The following is a 19,852-nucleotide window of genomic DNA, read 5'->3' on the forward strand; positions in this document are numbered from 1 at the left end:
TCACATTTGTGAATTGGCTTTGTTTGATGACGTTTTTAATCTCTAAGTAATTGTGTATGTAATTATTAATTGATTTAGTTGTCGTGTCAGTCACTACTAAAACATGAATTCTGATCAAAGTGGCTATAATTTATTTTGGATTTTCTCTTCCTTTTGTACATTCTTAGAAGGAACCTAGTGGATGTCTGTGTTTTGTTTCCTGCATGTCTCTACTTCTCTTGCTTTTATGGAGTGTTTGGTTTTGTTCTGTTTGTTATGCAGCTGTGGAATTCTTCTCAATAAAAACGTAATGAATTGGAAGTTGCTTTATATTTTGCTTCTGCTCTTGATCATAAATTAAGATCACCTCCCCTCTTCTGAAGAAATGAGTTTGAAAGATAAGTCAGTGATATTATGGATTTGGCCCATCACCAGATACGGATCTAGTTGCCTGATTTGCTGCATGAATGGTGCAAAAGAGTTGGCAGGAACATGAAATGGAACAGCTGGTGAGAAGGGAAAGATCTTGGGGAACTGGGGAAATACTAGGATTGGTATTGGTGGTAGTAGTAAGGGAAGAAGCAAGAGCTCCTTTTTTGGTGGTAGCATGCATGTGTATTGGATTAAATTGGATTAAATCCAAATGCCTACTTCTGATTTATCTTAATATACGTTTGCAGTTAGAATATTGACAGCAAGTACTTTTTCTAATGCAAATAAGAGACTACGGTCTCTCTTGCTTTAAATTTTCTATTCTGTAACTCCACATGATTCTGTCTGCCCCTTCTTTTACCTTTTTTCTGTTGTTCATTTCATAATGCCATATTAAGTGTTTGCTTACTCTTATTTTTATACATCCTCTTTCTGTCCCACAGACAACTTTATTTCTCTGAGTTGTATTTGAATATGAAAGAAGAGGAGGAGGGAGAGAAAAGAGGAGTAGAAATCTCCGAGAAGAACAATCTAGTCACTTAGAGGAAAATTGCCTACAAGTATGAGATGACTAAATTAACTTGTAGAAATGTAATCTGAAAACATCAGATCTCATACCTGTAACTTACGAGCACACTTTAACTTGTCAAAGAAAATTGATCTTTATAAATATCTCTGTGTAACATTTAACTGGAGACAAAGCAATTTAAAATTTCCAAGGTGTTTGATTTGGTCATGTTATCTTTCTGTTATAAAAAAAAAACAACAACAAAACAACAGCAAAAAAACCCCTAGTGATTATTTGTGTTTAGTGCCTGTACTTCTAAATAGTTTATCTGTTCATCTGAACTTAAACAATTTTCTTTTCGCTTTTCATTTATTAATAGTAGCATCCTATAATAGTTCTTGGGGGTTGTCTTTTTGCAAACCTTTCTAATTTAAAGTATTTTAACATACTACCATTTTCGACTGCTCCAGTGATTTTAGGAAACTGAGGAAGCAAACAGTGGAACCCCTTTGTGAAGCAAAATTGGAATATGAATTAAAGATCTGTGTTTACAGACTTGCTCGGTGAAGAGAAAGAGTATTTATGGTCTAAATTTTAGCATGAATAAAAAAACCCTGGAGGACATTTTTTAATTTAAAAAAAGCTGCAGAGAGATGTAATAATTTTTACCTCACAATTGCAAATGCTTTATGGTGGTGTCAGATGCTATAGACAATGTTTTTTTCTAAGTATCTAGAATAAAATAATCTGAGCTATATTCCTGAAGTCTGTCAATCTCCCAGACTGGTTGTAAATTGAAATTATTTCATTCAAAAAAGACTACTGAAATAAGTTTGTTCTGTTACAAAAATAACTCACTGAGCAAGCTATACTATATGATAAAAAGCTGCTGTAATGCATTTTTGAGAACTGAGGCATTGAACAACTGCACTGAAAATGTAATTTCATGTGACTGGAATTCATTTAATCTTGAAAGGAAAGCACAGTAGATTAATCCAGGGAGAATATAACACGGACAATGTATATTTTGGTGACAGTGATAGTGTACACCTACGATATCAGTCAGGAGGAGATGACGTCCACATAATGGCATTAGGGATGATTTATCTAATTTACATTACAAAAGGTGAAAGAATTATTGAACAGCCTATTAAGGAGAGTATGTATAGGTGTTTAAGACAATGACTTTTTCTAGACTCTTTTTTTCTGTATCTGAGTTCTGACAGCTTGGCACTGCTGAACTTGGAAATGGTTACATTTCCTCCTCTCCTTGCAACACTTTTAAAGACATATATAATTTTAATAGTTAGGTGACGTAATATTTGCCGTTATTTGCTTTTAGATGTAGAGGTAAAATAGTACCAACAAACATCTTTGAATTACAGTTCCTTCATTTTTTAACTTGCAAAATGTATGAAATAGCAAACATAAAAAATGAATTTCAGTAAGGTTTGGGGAAAATTTGAGGAAGTGAAACTTGGGGTTGTTTCTTTCCTTAACTCAAATCCCTTACTGACTTGAAGAACAGTGGACCAGGTTCTCTCTAGTAAGTAATTGTACATGGAAAGCTAACCCCAGCATGGCCAGTAAAATTCATAGATTACAAAGCCAAAGAAACCATTTGTGATCAGGTGAACTTTTCTGGATAACATGAGCAGTCATAACAAAGAAAGTTGTGAACTAGTTATTGGTTGAAATAGGTTATACCTCATAGTATAGGTACTGTCAAAAGCTATTGTCAGTCTTTATTTAAACAATTTCAGTGACAGAGAATCCCCGAGCTCTTGGAAGGTTGTCCCACTGGGCTTTTGGATTCATCCGATATGCTGTTAAAAGTGTTCATCTTAATTCCCCTCTAATTCTGTATAGCCTGAGGACTGCAGAGAGTTGCAGAAAAAACACACAAATGACAGATTAAACCCAGTGCAGATGAAGCTTAAGTGATGTACGTGATGTGTGTGTGGGGAGATGGTCCCCCACCACATTTAAAGTCATCTGATGCGATTGTTACTACACACTAATTGAAAGCAAATGAACCCTAGAGATTAGGAAAAGAACAGAGAAAAAATCACAAAACATGTCATGGTGTTACTATATAAATCAGTGATACAGGCATATTTTTCTGATTTGGATCCCAGAGGTTCCACAAGGAAACAGTAGTACTGAAAAGGTACAGCAAAGGGCAGCAGGATGATGGAAGAATCTACATGAGAGGTATGACTGAGGATGGTATCAGTAGAGTAGAACAGAGGTCTTCAGCCTCAAAGACAGATGACTGAGAACAGTATGGTGTAGCTGTCTGTAAAATCATGGAAGGATGGATATTGTGAATAAGAAATTCTTGTTGTCTCTTCTAGTGCAAGAAGTAGGGAGTATTGAATGAAGCTGGCTGGCAGCAAATTCAAAGCGAAGAAAGAAGGTATTTTTTGATGTAACTCATAAATAAATATGGAAGTTTGTCACAGGATCTTGTGGAAGCTTAAATTTTGTGCAGATTCAAAAAACAACTGGAAAAATACTTTGAAGGTTATCTTACAAACAAGGCATCATCTCTGGCTCAAGAAAGCCCTGAACTACAAATAGCGATAGGCTGGCAGAATATTTCTGGGGAAGTGTCCCTGTGTGTGTGCCCTGTTCTCAGGCTTCCTTAGACTTATGCTCTTGGGCACTGTTGTGCAGAATTTGGGGCTATATGGAGCTTCTGATTTGATCCGGTGTGACCTTTCCTAAGTGATGTGCTGCTTTCTTCCCTGTTTGTAATCAACAGAATCAATAAATTAATATTTAAAGTTTGAGGTTGTGTCAGTTCAAAACTGTTGAAAGGTATTGAGGTCCTGTAAAAGATTCACTTTTCTGTAATTTTAATATTTTCAGCAGCCTTGCTGACTTCACCGCTAATATGTAAGTATATAGTAGGGGGTAGCAAGTTGAATTCCTTGTAAAGAATCAATACCACTCAACAGGACAGACTATACAAACGGGTATTTTTAATGTCTCATAATTGCAGGAATAGTGAAGAAGACCAAAGAATGCCTTTCCTGAATACTGAAAAAATGCTATCAAGTGGAATGAGTTGGGTAAATATAGGCCTATGTGCTTGGCATCAGTCCTGGAAAAAAAGATTGGAAAAGCTGATACAGGATTTGGTTAATTAAGATTGAAAGTTTGGAGGCAGGCTTCACTGGACCCAAAAGTTGGTCAAGGACCAGCAGCATCACAAGCAAAAGAGAGGGATGAGCTGAACAGATGCAAGTTGGGGCTGTAGGGCTGCAGATTTTGAGTTACCAGGAGCACACAGTTACATCTGCTGTAACAAAGCTTCTTTCTGTGCAGGTGCTGCTGTGCCACATCAGGTCCCTTCACAAAGGAGTTTATATCTGCCATAAACGTATATAAGCCCTTGTGCTTTTAAGCCAGAGTTCGTATTGATAGAGGGCTGAACATCTGTCGCTGTGCATTCTCTCCTGTAGCTATAAACTGGTTTTGCCTGACCTGGCTCTGCCTGTTTATTCCACAACAAAAGGATATGAATATAACTAATATTGGTCAGTTTGGCTTTCTAGGAGATGTCTCTTTACATGTCGTTGGAAATACTGCATGACATTACCTGCATCTATTTACAGTGCAAATGGTCCCGAACTGTTTTAGTGCCTTTTTTTGTCATTACAGTAACTCTTGGAGGTGGGGGTTTATTTAATGAAGGGGCTTGAGAGAGGTGCAAATGGCTGTGGTGAATTTTGTGTTCATCTGTAATTCAAGGTGAAATGGACATATTGGGCCAGTGATTTAACTACAGGAGCAGAAGTTTTGCATTTCACTCCTTGCTTTCTATTAGGTTCTGTAAGTTATATCTCTTAACAAAAAGATGGAAGTGTAAAAGTATCTCATGTTTTACCTGTAACGTAATAGTCTTGAGTACCCATGGAAGTGAATGCAGAAGATAGGCCAACAGTTTAGGAATATGTATACCTACAAGTCTGTGCTGCTACTTGTTGATTTCTTTTAGCTGATAACCGCCCCAGAAGGGGCAGTTTGGGCTTTTGGTCTGCGTCTCATTCGCGTCATTTCTAAAAGGCTCATTAAACTATGCTGAGCCACTTTAATGTTTGTTACCTGCCGAATTAGTTGGGAAGGGGGTCCCATTTGTATGTACCATGCATGCCGTTTTGCTGAGCAGATGTACTCTCTTTAGGCAATTGACTGTAGTTATTTTGTGATGTGGTTTACTCATTTCACATAGATGAGCAACTTAATACAGAGAGGAAATGACAAGATAGCCTTGTCAGATGCTTAGTGATCCTTGAACAACTGATTACGATGAAGGTGGAAAATAAATATCGACTCGTTGCTTTCAGGTGAGGTGATTTTACAGAATTACACATTTTGGAAAACATTCTGGGATATATTTATTTCTGGTTGCACAGAGGTTTAAGTTTTGGAACTTGATAATGAACTGTTCACGTACGTTAATGCATCTGAATTCTTTGAAGATAAGTGAGAGGATTAATGCACTTAAAAATAACATCTTGATGACTTAAATTAAAAATTATTGATTAATATATATGAAAAAAATCTACCTTTTCTTTTAAAAATATTACATAGTTGTGTCCAGTCTTTTAAAAAATATTAGTTGTATCCAATTCTCCTTCCTACAAGCAAGCTTTCCATTTGTTCTTAGCCCTCTCATATTTTCAACAGAGCTTAAAAAGTCTTAACTGCAACTCTCAGTTTAGAAGTTTCTGAAGCACTAAGTTTTGAATAAGGTTTTTGAGAGCTTCATTGAATAATAACCTGATTTTTCTTAAATAGGCATGTTGGCTAGCTGCTATGTTTGGGGTTTTGGGTGGGTTTTTTGTTGTTTTTTTAAGCCGTGAGAAACAATACCTTTAACAAAAGAGGAGGCAAAAAACTCACACACGTCCAAGGTAAGAAAACTTCTCCAGTTGAGAGCAGTAACTGGAGAGTCAAAACTTGAATTACAGTTCTTATTTTTCTCTCTTTTACTTCCAACTCTGAACCAGATTCAACAGATACTAAGCTGTCTTCTGAAATCAGCTGACAAAAGCTGTATTACATGTGCTGCTTGTTACAAGCGTTACCGAGTTGTAGTAGGCTTTGATGGTTTAAGTTATGGAAATCTTGAACTGGTGCCATTGAAACTTATAGCCATATTGTTTTGTTTTGTATTGTACAGAACCTTTTTCTTAACTGATGTTTTTTTCCCGGTCTGTTAGATCAGAGACAAAGTATCAGTGTGTGTTGTATAGGAGCAGTGAGGAGGCAGGAAGAATTTGTACTGGATCAATGTAGTATGTGAAGTGAGGCATAGGAAAAAAAAGATTGAGAGATGTTTGATGGAACAGTTGTGAAGAGAGCAGTTGGAGCTACTTATAAAAGAAAAGGACAGAAACTGGGGAAATGTAGAGTGTGCTGGAACCTGTCAAAATGGCTGAGTGATAGGTCCTCTAGCAAAAATTCTCATCAAGTTCTCATCAAATACAGCAAGTGGGAAAGTGGAAAAGGGTTAGAATAATGGAAGCTTCTTAGCCTCTATTAAGCAGGAGTCTTAAGCATGAATGTTTAGAGAATATGAAATGGTTTTCTTCCCCCCTCTAATGGCAGTCAAGAGTGGGATCTTGTAGGAGGAATTTCAGATACATAAAGTATTCTACAGTAATATGCATGAGATGACCCCTCTCCTGCAGAAGTTGTTTCACATATCTTTCCTGGTAGGAATTCCATAATTTTGGGAGTATGTTGTTGACTCTTGATATGAGACAAGGCTCAGCATAGTATCAACTTCTGGTTTTTAATCTCATGGTATTCTATTAGTCTTTGGCAAGTAAGTTTAGTCTTCTAGCACTTGGTAGAATTCATAAACCCTTTGTGCACAAGTGAAGGGTTCAAAAGTGGTATTTGTGAATGGCAAATTAGTCTGTCTTTAGCAAGCATCAGGCAAGAGAGAGCTTATTTTAGTAAGTCAGCAAAACAAAAAGAAAAAAAAACAGGAAAAGGATTGATGCATACATTAAATAAGAAAGACGTGCTAAATAGAAATGAGGGAAGTGATATAGAGAGAAGGAAAGGTATTTAAAACAATGCTGGAAAAAGAAATATTGCATCTTAGTAAATAGAAAAAATGTTGTGAAATCAGTAAAAGACAGTAGGAGAAAAGATGTAGGTTTTCAAAGCTAATATTACATACAAAATTGACCAATGTGATACTGTAAAATGGTGTATTAAATAGTATACGACTAGTTATGCTTTTTCACTTTCAAGGGGTGTGGGGTCTTTTGTGTGTGTGAGCACAGGTACCTTTCTCCATAACTTGTAAGTGTAGTTTTTTTGACTAACAGATAGTGTGTTTATTTTTCAAGCCCTATTAGATATTAGAATCTCATTCTAAAATCTTTTGCATGTTATTTCCATGTAGAATTCATGTCTATGTGGCTTATGTAGTGGATGCTCCAAATGAGTGAAATAACTGAGGTGACCTGCACCTTCTTTTTTATAGTTTTACTGGGGCACTGATGTCCAATCTTCTTATTGAAACTCTGTACACAGTACCTTGGAGTGTATTAACATGATGCTGTTTCCTTACTGTGCTGTAGTTTACCTTTCATAAATAACTAATCAACACCTTTAGCTTTATTTAATATCCTTTTATATAAACAAAGATTCATTATCCTATAATAAAAGATATCCTTTTACATTTACTGCTGTGGTGCAAAATGTTGTTTGCTTTGCCATATTAAATAGATAATGAAGTAAAGTAAATGTTTTTTGGTAATATTAACAGAAGCATGGCTTTTTATTAATTTCTTGTTTCTTAAACAGCCATGCATGGAAATATGTATTAAAATATTTTGAAGGATTTAAATCTTAGGAATTATTTCACTCTAGTATAAGTCAAGAGAGAAAGTATTTAATATTTTTCCTTTGAATAACCTTAATATCAAAAGAGAGCTGTTATTTGAGCAGTACAGGAAATCTAAGAACATCAAATATTTGTCATAGAAGGATTTAAACTTCAGTATCAGTATAAAGAAATTTAAATTCATTGGGTTATTGTCCATACATTAAAGTATATATTGATGTGATAAACAGTTAAAGCAGTATATGAAATAAAAACTTACCTAGGAGATACTTGATTGTAGCTTTATCTGTGCTCTGTCAGAATATACTGAGATTCACTCAGCAGATAGGAAGCTTTTTTCTATTTGAAATGCATTGTGCACTCTCGTCTTGTGATTTCTTTTTCCACAGCGTCTTGTTGTTCACTGCTGCTTCGTCTTGTGGTATTGGTTGTTTCCAGTTTATTTCCAGGTATCTCCAATATCTGATTTCTTCCACATTCAGCATTTTTGTTTATTCTGCCCTAATCAGGTAACAGAAAAGAACCTGTGAACTTTGCATCTTCCCCCCTGCCCCCCCAAAAAAGGCAAAAAAAAAAGGCAAAAGCACTGACCACAGTTAACTCAAGTATTCAGCACCTATTTAAAAAATTATTTAAAGATTTAGTATCCAGTACATTCCATCTGTTTTCTGTAGCTATTCCAACACTGAAAAGTTATTTTCCTACACATTTTGGTAGTCTCCACGTTTTAGATTTTCGTAGGAAATATGCAGGATCAGTAGACATCAGGTCTTAACTTTTAACCCATGCAACATTATTCTGTGAAGGATGATGAAGGTCTGCCTCTCTCAGCTCCTTATGCTTCTGTCAGACACAGATGTGAAATGCTGCTTTAGAACAGAGGGAAAAAAATCCCAAAGGGTGTAGTGTTTTGTCATCTCTCAGGACACTGAGCACGCATGGCATCAATGAGTAGCAGATATGAGCTATTCAAACCAGTCACTGAACTGACAGGATGACGCTTTCATACATAATAGACCCATTAATTATTTCTTCTGATGGACAGCAGTGTCTACTAGAAGAAAAAAGCAGCAGATGATAATAGTAGGTTTGATAGGTGCTCTGTGTTTGAACAGCTTGTCATCAAGAAACGAATCCACGAAAAACCTGCTGTTTTGGGATGTAATCAGGTAAAATGGACCAGAGTTGTTTTGACATAATAGATGTCATGTATAGGGTTAAAAACTCCGTTCAGGTTAAGGTCTATTCATAGCTAGCTTTTGATCAAAAAGATGTTCCAAAAGATTTGCTTGAAAAATCGTGCTTTGTGTTTTGCTTCATGTAGCCTTTCATTTGGGGAACCTGGCCGTAGTCTTGTGGTTTTTCATTTATAACTTAATGTGCAGATTAAGCCTACACATTCATGGGGGTTTTGTCTTTTTATCTTTTTTTTCCTTTTTTTTTTTTTTTCCTTTTTTCCCCTGCAGAAAGAAACCTTAATGTTTTAAAAAAATGTTTTTCAAAGGATTCTGTGTATGAAGTTGGTGTTCAAACTCATTACACACTTTGTATCAAACAAAGGCTTTCTGACTCACAAATCCATTTCTAACTAATTTAGAAATTTAAATTGTCTGATTTAATGTTAATTAACCACACTCTTGAGGTTAATATGTAGGAAATAATATATATTGAAAAACTAGCTTTAATGTACCATAAGCCCTTCATAAATCTGTCCTAAAATACGATGGGTAAAATCTTGGTTCACTGTACCGATGTTGTTAGGGGCAACGTATACTGATTGTGGGGAAAATAATGCAACATTGGGAACTTTTCCTTAAAATATAGTTTCATTTTTTTCCCCTTGGAACCTTATTTACTGTAACTTTTCCTTTTAATTTATTGATAAGAAAATGTTTACAATCAATTCACTTCTTTTTTTGTCTTCTGTATGTTGAAGGTGAAGAAGAAATAAAATGATGAGAGAAAGAAAATAGACTATTTACTTTAGAACTGGGGTGAAACATGAACCACACCAAAAAGATGGTGGGAGAAGGGTCTACTTCTACAGGTTTATACTTGTTTACTATAAGTATAAAGAACCTCATAATTTGCCCTAATCTTGTTTCATTGAAGTAGCAAAGTTATCTTCATCTTCCTTGTTATGAAACGATGGATAACATCTGGATAAAGCTTTTTTGGTTTATCCAGTCAATAATGATGAGCACAGTTATGCCCTTATATCACATCAAATAAATTTTGGAATACCTTCAGCCTCTAGCTTGCATTCTATCTAGCTCCAAACCAAATCCAAGCCTAGTAGCATACGATGGCTGTAACTTTAAATCTAAGTTGTCAATCTTGTCTCTTTAGATAGGAAGTTGAGTTGCCAAGGATACAATGGGTACATGATGTAAAGTCCATGCTGAAAGTACTGGAATGAGGCATACTTTCTGAAATTATATTAACACTTTCTGTCTCATGATTTCTGTCCTCAAGCATACAATGCATGTCTGGAGTTGATAGCCTAACCTGAACTGAAAGTGTCCTAAATTTATTAGGATATTTCATAAAGGTGCTGATTCTTACGAAACCAAGTAATTGGAATCTGACAAGGCACAATCTTTGTGTATAGCAATAAGATAACTTTATACAGTTTGTAGTCTCAAATAATCTCTCAGGAGACAAAGAACAAACACTAGCCCCAGTCTGCTTCCCCCTTGCAAATCCCAAAACAGGGCACTCAAATATCTACTCTGTGATTATCCCCAAAAGAAGTCCTGAAGCGCAAAATAATTGAGCCTTTTTTTTATACACACATGTGCGTGAGCACACACATACATGTATATGTACAAACCCCACTTTTTTCCCTCTTCAGAACTAGGTAAGCTGAGCTATTTGTATGTTAGTATCAGAAGTATTCTGCTGTCTCAAGCCTGGAGATGAGGGTAAACTTGGATAAAACAGCATGTTAAAGTTTAGGGGATGACAGTGATCCCAACATCTTGGTGTGCAACCTGAGTCTAAGATAAGGACGTGATTGATGTTAAGAATTCAAACTGAAGATGAAGCTGGTTAAAATTTTCAACCTTGAATGTAGCACAAAGAAGAGGAATTGTATTTTTAGCATGGTGTTCTGAAAACCCTTTCTCTTCAGTCAAGCTACAACAGGAATAAGCTATACATATAAGCTGCATAACTAAAGGGGATAAATAACATCTCCAGTGAAGAATGCTGCTGGTATGTCTGAAGTAGCAAAAGCTTCAAGCATGCACAACTGTAAACTCCGTAGGGCCTATAGTCAGTCTTGTGACTGGATGTCTACTGTGTGACAGTCAGCTCTGTAGTTGTGATTAATTCTTGCAGAGTTTGGTTATCTTGCACTCTGAGTGGTGTGATGAGGGATTCCACGTCCCTAAATAACGTCAGTTGACATGAAGTATTCATACCTTTGAATGAGGAGTAAGGAATCGCAGGGGACTGACTACATCCTTCTGCTTCGTTTCATTTAGTTCACAGACATGTTGTTTTCTGCATTACTTTCTGATAACAGAAAAGTTAATTTGTAGTGAGGAAAAAGTCCTGTACTGCTTGGATGGACTTCTGTTTCAGTTCCCTCTGTTTTTTGAGTGGTGTTATGCATGTACATGTTATAGCCAAAAACCTCAAAATAACTACTATGTAGCTTTGATTAACAATGCATGGAAACTCTGCACCTGAAAATCAGATCTAGGGTGAACAATGCACGTAGCTGTTTTAAGAAGATTGCTTTTTAAAAGTTGCATAAGAAGTGAGCACAGAAGTCAGCTTTCTTTAAAAATGTTTTACATTTTAAGTGCATGAGCATTCGAGGTGAAAGCTCATTGCAATCTCAGTGAGATTTGACATTTACAATATCAAAGCTGATAGCTTTGCAAATAGTATTAAACTATGTACTACTGTCTGTGTTAGTCCATTCATGATTAATAATTATGGATTCTTCAAGTCTGAAAGGCCAAGTGTTCCCCCTACTGTATGAAAGTAATTCGTCAAATGTATCGGGAAAAACATTTTTCTAATAAAACTGAGTGATCAGTGAAGCCATATCTCAATGAAATGTTTCTACAAATTATAAATGTGTGTGGTAACCACTAATGTTAGTACTGCAAATAAATTTGAAAAAAATTAAAAGAAGACATAGTGTTAGAGAACACGTCTAAGCATTTTCCTTTTTGAGAATTTTATCAAGTATTTATCATTTATCTTAACAAACAACTGTGCGCATGGAAATCCCATTTTTACCTTTTTTCTAAATGTTGTCATTCAGGTTTTATAGATCTGTATGATTACCTGTTTCAAGTGAGTTGATAACTGCAGTAGTTCCTTTTCAGAGAAAAGCGGTGTATTTATCAGAATTTTTAAATTGCTGAAGAGCTAATGTTCTGAAGAAAATGTCATCATTATTGCTGCTTCTTTTGTTGCCTGCAAGTAGCTCTTGCTTTTGTGAACAAAATTATTTTCCTACTTGCTCTTCAACCTTATTCTTTTTTCACTTTTTTTTTTTTGAGGGGAGTTGTTGTGATCTCATATCAATAATTATTTGTTATTGCAGATAAAATAGTTCTGTTTTGTCAGAAGAATATGTGATTATCATCCGGCTAAATTAAATTCATCTGCAAAACTGTGATTTTCAGGGATCAATATAGAATACATTGTACATTTCTAAAAAAAAAAAAAAAATCAATAAATGTCTATATAAATGAAAACAGTCTTCAAAGTTTTAAAATTTTGCAATCAATCAGATAATTAAGACTGAGTAATTTTTGACTTAAGCTTAAAAACATGACAACCTGAATCTTAAAATTATTTTGAATTTAACAGGAATATCTGCTAGCTCTCAGTGAAAATAGGCACTTTTGCATTTCTTAAAATGAGACTGCTCCTCATAAAATGGGTCTTCCCTGTAGTGTGAAAACTGGTTTAGAACAGCAAACTCAAAAGAGAAATGGATTGAGATAGCTTAGAAGAAAAGGAGTTTTTGTTACCTAGGAAATGAGTGAGTATAAGTACTTAGTACAACTCTTATCATGTCAGACATCTGAGGGCTTTTGTGTTTCCTAGATTTTAGTTATGGCAGTCAAGTTTAGACTGGAGACAAAGTGGCTTTAATATGAAATCCTTTGAGAACAAAGACAAATAATTTGTTTTCTGCTTTTCTAGTGGAAGTGTTGCTAGTAGATGTATTTGGACAGAATGCTTTAATAAAAATATATAATAATGATGACTTAACATTTTATCTAGGACTATTCATTGCTATTAACATTTTGTTGGAAATTTGATTCAGTGAAATTTTACTAGAATAATACTTGCAATTAAACTGTAAAATTTTTTTTTGAGAAAGGTAACTAGCATGCTGGCACAGGTTTTAATTAATATGTTTTATAAAATATACTTTGTGAATTTTTGTGTATTAAAATTTGACTGCCTTGCTATGTTTTTTTTTCCCATTATTTTAGTATTGGAAACACCCAAAGATTTCTACTTTTGTCTAACACCGTATTAGGAAGGATAAGTAATGACTGTTTCACAAATATAAGAGCTTCAATTATATTTTTAATCACGTTTTAATTAATGGATCAGTATTTGTGAATGTGCTGTCTGTTTAATTTAGACAGATTACAGCAGGGTGCTGTTACTAAACTATTCAGATTAGTGACAAATTATGAAACTGTATTGAAGATTGAACCGTTTTGCATAATTGTGGTTTGTTAACTTGTGATATCTGATTAATATGTGCTCAGCAGATGCTGTCCAGATATCTTTCCATTGACTCTATTTTTGTAGACTATTGATACGTGCGTGCACCTCATGGATTATGACCTTGAATTTAATTTGTCTTAGGTTTTACACTAATGTGGAACCTCTCCCCCCTCACCTGTGTTAAAGGGAAGTTTTGCAGTTGAATTTTTTGTTGTAAAGGTAAGGAGTGATAACACTGTGACCACAAATTTTAGAAGAGTTTGTGGGGGGTGGTGTCCGAGATTTTTAAGTTTTGCTTATGCGCATTCTTCCTCTTTCTCTCCCAACTTGATCATTCTAGTTGCCATAACAACTTCATAATAGCAGCACATTTGCTACTGTAGTTAAGGTTGTGTCAGCACTTCCATTATAAGCTACTGTTTTCAGGAATTTGTAATTTATCCACAGGCTTAAAAATGACATACAGTAAGCCTATGTAATTAGTTTTAATGTACAGTACCAACTTTTTGAAAGCTGCTATTGTCTGGTCTCTGATGGCATGCATAAAATAGCATATTGTTTCAAGTGTTTTTTTCTTTTTTACCAAGAAGTAGCAAAATATTTTTAGTCTAAAACTAATTTTGACTGGTTCCCATCTGCCAGAGGTATGAGAATCAACATGTTCTTTTGCTCTACCACAATGCTTCGTCACGCCCGTATCCAGTTAGACCCATCTGTTCCTGTTAGTTAAAAGGTTAGTGTGAACGTGGTGCTTTTCTGGGAAGTAAGAAAAATATAACCTTTTTAATAAGAGAATTTCATATCTCATGAAGAAATAAGCATTTGACATCTTCAGTACTTCTATAATTAATTTTATGTTAAATAAAGACTAGCTATATTAGATGGTGGATGATTTTTGAAATGCAAGAAGTAGAGGGGGGTCTCTGAACAAAAGCTAGTATTGAAAAAAGTCAGTTATTCATTGTAGATACAGTTCCTGTTGTAGAGTTTTAGCAAGGAATTGTGCATAACTTTAATGCAGCTTTCTGAAATCTGGAGATTGTTTAACCTGGAAAACCCATCTAAGCAGTTACATAATTTGCCAAAGATCTGCTCCATGCTCTGTAACAAGTGATTCCACTAGGAGCTTGATAAAGGGATTGTTCAAGAACTTTCTTCCACCCAAATGGATTTTGGTTTTTTTAAACACATTAGTTTCAGGCAAATTTACAATCACAACACAGACTTGCTGCCCTGAATAATTACAAATTGTGTGCTTGTGAAGATTCATGGGGTTTTTGTTTGCCTTTTTTTTTTTTAACTTATCTTATTGCCAAATGTACTGCAGGACACTTGCCCCTAAAACAAAATGATGCCTTTTGCTGTAGGAAACAACACTATGACAGTATGTCATACAGTTTTGGAAACTGCTCTGTAGTATTTTCACTCATAAATTAGAAGGGAACAAACTTTCTTCTGCTTTTTAATCCCTTATTGTTTTTATTTTACTTTCACTTAAAGTCTTCATTTACATAAAATTACTTAAATGTGAAGTATGTATGTTCTTTTTAATTCATCTGTGTAACTTCTTCACCGTAATTTGTATCCCTTCAGTTGACTGATGTTTGAAAAACTTCAGCAACAACATGTAACTTTAAAAGAAAGACTCATTTGATTTGATTTTAATCAAATTTTACATTGTAAACGTAGCTATTTATTTCAAAGGCCAATTTCTTTGATTTTATTTTTAAAGGAAAATCTAGTTTAAACGTTGAATATATTAAATCTAATTTAGTCATCCTATTTAGAAAATATTTGCTTAAGTATATCCTACACTGAAGAAAGATTGTGGGTACTTCTCATCTGAAAAATACAAATAGTTTTTTAAAAGGTCATTGACGTCTTTGTCACAGACTTTCTGTTTGATTCTAGACAAGTGAAATACTCAAGCTGGATTTCCTATGTCCAGACACTTAACCGTCCTTTTATTGCTTCACTTTTTAATGTATTTTCCCCTTCCCTCCAAGAATCTGATTAATTTTTAGCCATTTTATATTATGTTTTTGAAATCATATTCACAAAATTGATTTTGGAGTGTTTTGTTTCCAACTGATTTTACAGCCAAAAACCTATAAATGTTGCAAGAAAAAACACTTAACTCCTGAATAAAGAAATTACTTTTAAAAAGCTACATCATGATGGTAGTTGCAAATTGCATTTCTGTTTCTAGGTTTTACAGAAGTCTGCGTTTGTTCTCCTATCATCTTCTTTTAGTTTCTACTTTTACTCCCTCCCCACCCCGTGAATTTATGGAGCTTTGAATTTCAGAGAGTTCTTTTACCGGGATGATTAATTTTAAACCTTAGCATGAGGTTTATTCACCTTAGTTGTTTTCTACGTTCTGTGTTCTGTTTTGATTTTAATTTTAAAAGCTTTTGGCCTCTCTCTAATAAGTAAGAATTCATGGAAACATTTGCATCCTCTGCAGATTTCATAGCTATCAGAAGTGATAGTGTCTCATCCCTGCAAGTTTCTTCTTTTGAGTAAATATCCGAAGAGAATCCTAGCTTAATATTAGCTTAGTACTTTTCTTCATAGTACGCTTTGGATGAGAGGGAATATTGAAAGGAATAGCTTAATGTTGCAGGCTGTGGGTAAACTATAGTCTGTCTGCATTTATTTTGAAATTTGTAATGCAACTCTGGGGAGCTATTAAACTTACATTAGTTAAAAACGTTTGCTAGAAATTCTCTGTACCAAAGATCTCTCTCTTCTGTCAATGAAAATTGGGGTAAAAGATGAGGTTTGATGTCAGTTGCATTTTAGAACAGTGGTATAGAACTAATAGAACTAGTAAAGTCTGAGTTGTTGGACTAAGTTGTTCCAAAAGCTCATAAAATTTTTTTTCAAGGATATGTGCTATGTTGATCTTTGAAGTATTTGAAATTAGGTAGTGGAAGTATCATATATTTATGAAGGGAAGAATTAAATAGAATTACAGAAATTGTAATTGGGTTGTTTTTTTTTTTTTTTTTGCAAATTGTAAAAACAGTTATCCATATATGCCTAGGCACAGCTTGTTTCCAGAAAGCAATCAGCTATAGATCCCTTCTCTTCTTACTTCATGTCTTATATAATTTTGAAAACAATTCCCTTCAAAAATACTGCATGGTTGCAAAATTCCTGAGATTAAAAGAACTTTTTGGACATTCACTAATGTAAAATTTTATGTCTTTGCTTTCTAATAGATAAACATTCATTTCACTGAAATGATATTGCTCAGCCTTCAGTTGAGCTTAGGCTCAAATTTTGTTAAGTTTCAGCCTTATCTGAAAGGTTATTAGTTTCCTGTATTTTTTTTTTTTTCTAGTGTTAAGAATGTTCTCTGTGAGCCATGCATGTAGGTCTGGCCCAGCAGATAGTCATACACCTGAAAAACACATGCCCATAATTCAGGTAGTTTTATAGTGGTGTTGTGTGGTCCTCATTCTCTATCTTGTGATGTGACAAATGGGCTAGACGTTTATATTCTGCAAATGAGCAGGGTTATCCTGCAAAGGACACAAACAAAATTTGCCAGTTTCCCAGTGAATAAGGAATGATTTCTTGAAGTCTTCCAGCAGAGGTAGAAAAACAGGTCTTGTTCAAGAACCTCTGTAATCTTCCTGCTCTATGTCTGCTTTCGTATATGTATTGTGTGGGAAAAGAAAACCTTTCTTCTTGCTTTCAGACTGTACGCAGGATTTTCTAAAGACTCATTTTATAAGCTTGGCGATTTTGAAGTGAAATCAGCGCACAAAAAATATAATTTGGGCTGTCTGATAATTAGGACAGAAACAATTAAGGACTACTGCAGTGGTACAGTTTAAAATCTAGCTCATTATGCAATGAATTCATAAATTAGTATTAAAAAATATTGACATTTTAGTTTACTCTTGCTAATCATGTATGTAACTCTCCAGTCTATTAAGCAACCTTTTCTGGTTTATACATTTTAATCCTACAATTTTGCCAGTTTAAAAACAGCTGCTGGAGCCTTTGCAAGAGGTAAGAAGAATAAAATAATGAGTTCGCTTTCACAGGCTAGTTAAAAACCAGTTCTACCAATAGATCAAGGAAGTCTAAAGGAGAAAGAAATCCAGAACTGTTCTCATTTGGAAGGGGAGTATCAATGAATAAGGCACCATTGAGAGTGCATATTGAAAGGCCAAAAAATCAGAAAAGGTGAGAAACTTTCATGTGTCCCTGCATCATGACGGACATTGTCGTGCAGTTTTGTGTGGATGAAGGGGTGTTCTTTGTTGATAACTTGGTTCTTTTGCATTTTAATCAACACTTTAGTATTTTATTAATGAATCCTGGGAGTTGAGCTTCATCATCTTTGCCCACTTGTGGAGGAGGAACCAGGATTCTTTCTCAGGAGGAGGAAAAAAACACATAGAAGAGATGCCTCTTCTAGACAGATTCCAGATTGTAACTCTCAATTAATGAACTGTTTTAAAATTTTTTTAGAATTTTGAGAAAGATTGTATTTTGGTACGAGATGTATCTTTATGATTTTAAGGATGCTATGTTTGCGGGAACTAAGGGAAGGAAGGAAAAATAGATTATAATGGACATTGTTTGCACCATAGTCCATCAACTAACTGTCTACACTTCAACATTTGAGTAAGCAAAAGAAGGACAAACTAACCTATATATAATGCATTACTTATCTGTTTACATGCTGTGTGTTTTAATTATGCTCAGTTACAGTTTTTTGAATTGCATTTTTAGAAGTTTGTCAATAAAGATGTCCTAGAACAGAATTAGTCTCTTGGTGATAGTGCTGGGGTAATGCAAATAGCATCTTCAGACATCTATTTGGGCATGCAACTCTGGTTTTGTCACTGAAACTACAGGTCAAAAAGTGTTCCTTATACCTTTAGCTGTTGATTAGTGGTCAGTGCTCCTTTCTATGTCTGGACTGGGAAATACAGTAGGAAAGACCCAATAATTTTTAATAGTTATCTAGTTATTAAATGGTACTTGAGTGTAATTCTCTTCTATTTCCATTCAACTGGGGAATTATGAAAATATTAGACTTTGTTTTTTTCATTATGTGCTTTTCTGAGTGACTCAATGTATGAATGCATTTGTCAGCTGGATTATGAATATCATGCTTTATGCCTTATCTCAGCCTTATTTTTAAGGAATCTTTGTATTTTCTTTCAATTACACAAGTCTCAAGTCTCAGAGGGGAGCACAAGACTCATGCTTCTGTTATTCATCAAATGATCTCCTGCCACACGGCAAGCATCCTGCATACTGGCAGCAAAAGACTGCTATCTCAGTACTGTTCTGTCAGCCCACGTGTGAAGCATACTTGGGTAGAAAACGGAAGGTTTGCAGACTAAAGAGGCATGGGCATCAAGAGCCGGGTGAGAGGCAAAAGGGACAGAGAAGGCCACATCTTGCAGTTGTGGTACCTGTAGGACAGGGACATGTGTCTTACACGAGCTGATACAGACGTATGCCTGCATTATCACTGAACTGGATTGCCCATTCCCATTGTTTTGCCTAATGCATACCCTTTCTACATTTGTTTCTAGTATGCTTCAGAGAACTGCTTTTTGGGAAAGCCTGTCTTGTTGATTGCCACTTTAAAATAGAGCCGAACATTAAAATTCAACACTTGCAAAATAATACGTCTATTCGGTTAAAATGTCTCTGATGGAGACGTGACCAACTGTGTGATGAGAAGAAACAGGAAGTTAAGCTGTGATTCTGTTCATCCTGAGCCGTCGAGTACCTTCAGAATTGTCAGGCTTCGCTTCCTGCTGGGTATTTGAATGGAGAAGGGTTCCATGAAGCTCTGCCCTCAGACGGAACTGGCTGTATGCAGGTGGCAGTTTTGTTGTTCCGTCCTTTGTCTCCCTAGGAGGTTTCTTTGACCTGCCTTTTCAGGATGGTGCGTCTTCCCAGTCACCTGGTTTTTACAATTGGAATTACTTTTTTTGGGGTAGCTAGCCGAGAGGCTTTTTTATTTTCCTCTGGGGTTAGGGGAATGGGAAGGGTTTTACAGTATCATAAAGCACAGTTTAACAGAAAGACATAAAAATAAGAAATTAAATCTTAGAATATAGAAGTTGAATGCTATCTGTGTGCTTCAGCTTTTGTTTGGCTGATCCAGGAAATGTAAAAGAACCACCTTCTAGAAGCAAATGGGACCTATGAGACAGCTGCATGCACTTTCAGCATCTTTAGGAACAGACCAGAGGAACGAGAGCAATTTCACGCACTTTATCAATCAGTGAGATACTAAGAATATTTTGTATATTAGTTGAGTCAGTTAAAAGACATTTGAGTGCCTTTTTTTTTTC

General features: G+C 35.2%; 2 protein-coding genes across 2 annotated transcripts in view; one reads left to right on the forward strand and one right to left on the reverse strand.

Moving 5' to 3' along the window:
• CHRM5 (cholinergic receptor muscarinic 5) overlaps positions 1-8,178 on the reverse strand; it is a 53,979-nt gene extending 45,801 nt beyond the window's left edge. The window contains exon 1 of the mRNA XM_087746609.1: positions 8,056-8,178. The gene's annotated coding sequence lies outside the window, so the exon portion shown is untranslated. The remainder of the gene's footprint in view (positions 1-8,055) is intronic.
• Positions 1-19,852, forward strand: part of AVEN (apoptosis and caspase activation inhibitor) — a 102,933-nt gene that overhangs the window by 34,205 nt on the left and 48,876 nt on the right. The window lies entirely within an intron of this gene.

The sequence above is a fragment of the Nipponia nippon genome, unplaced genomic scaffold (assembly GCF_047370975.1).
Source record: "Nipponia nippon isolate SJK-2023a ecotype South Korea unplaced genomic scaffold, ASM4737097v1 scaffold_10, whole genome shotgun sequence".
Taxonomy (NCBI): Eukaryota; Metazoa; Chordata; class Aves; order Pelecaniformes; family Threskiornithidae; genus Nipponia; species Nipponia nippon.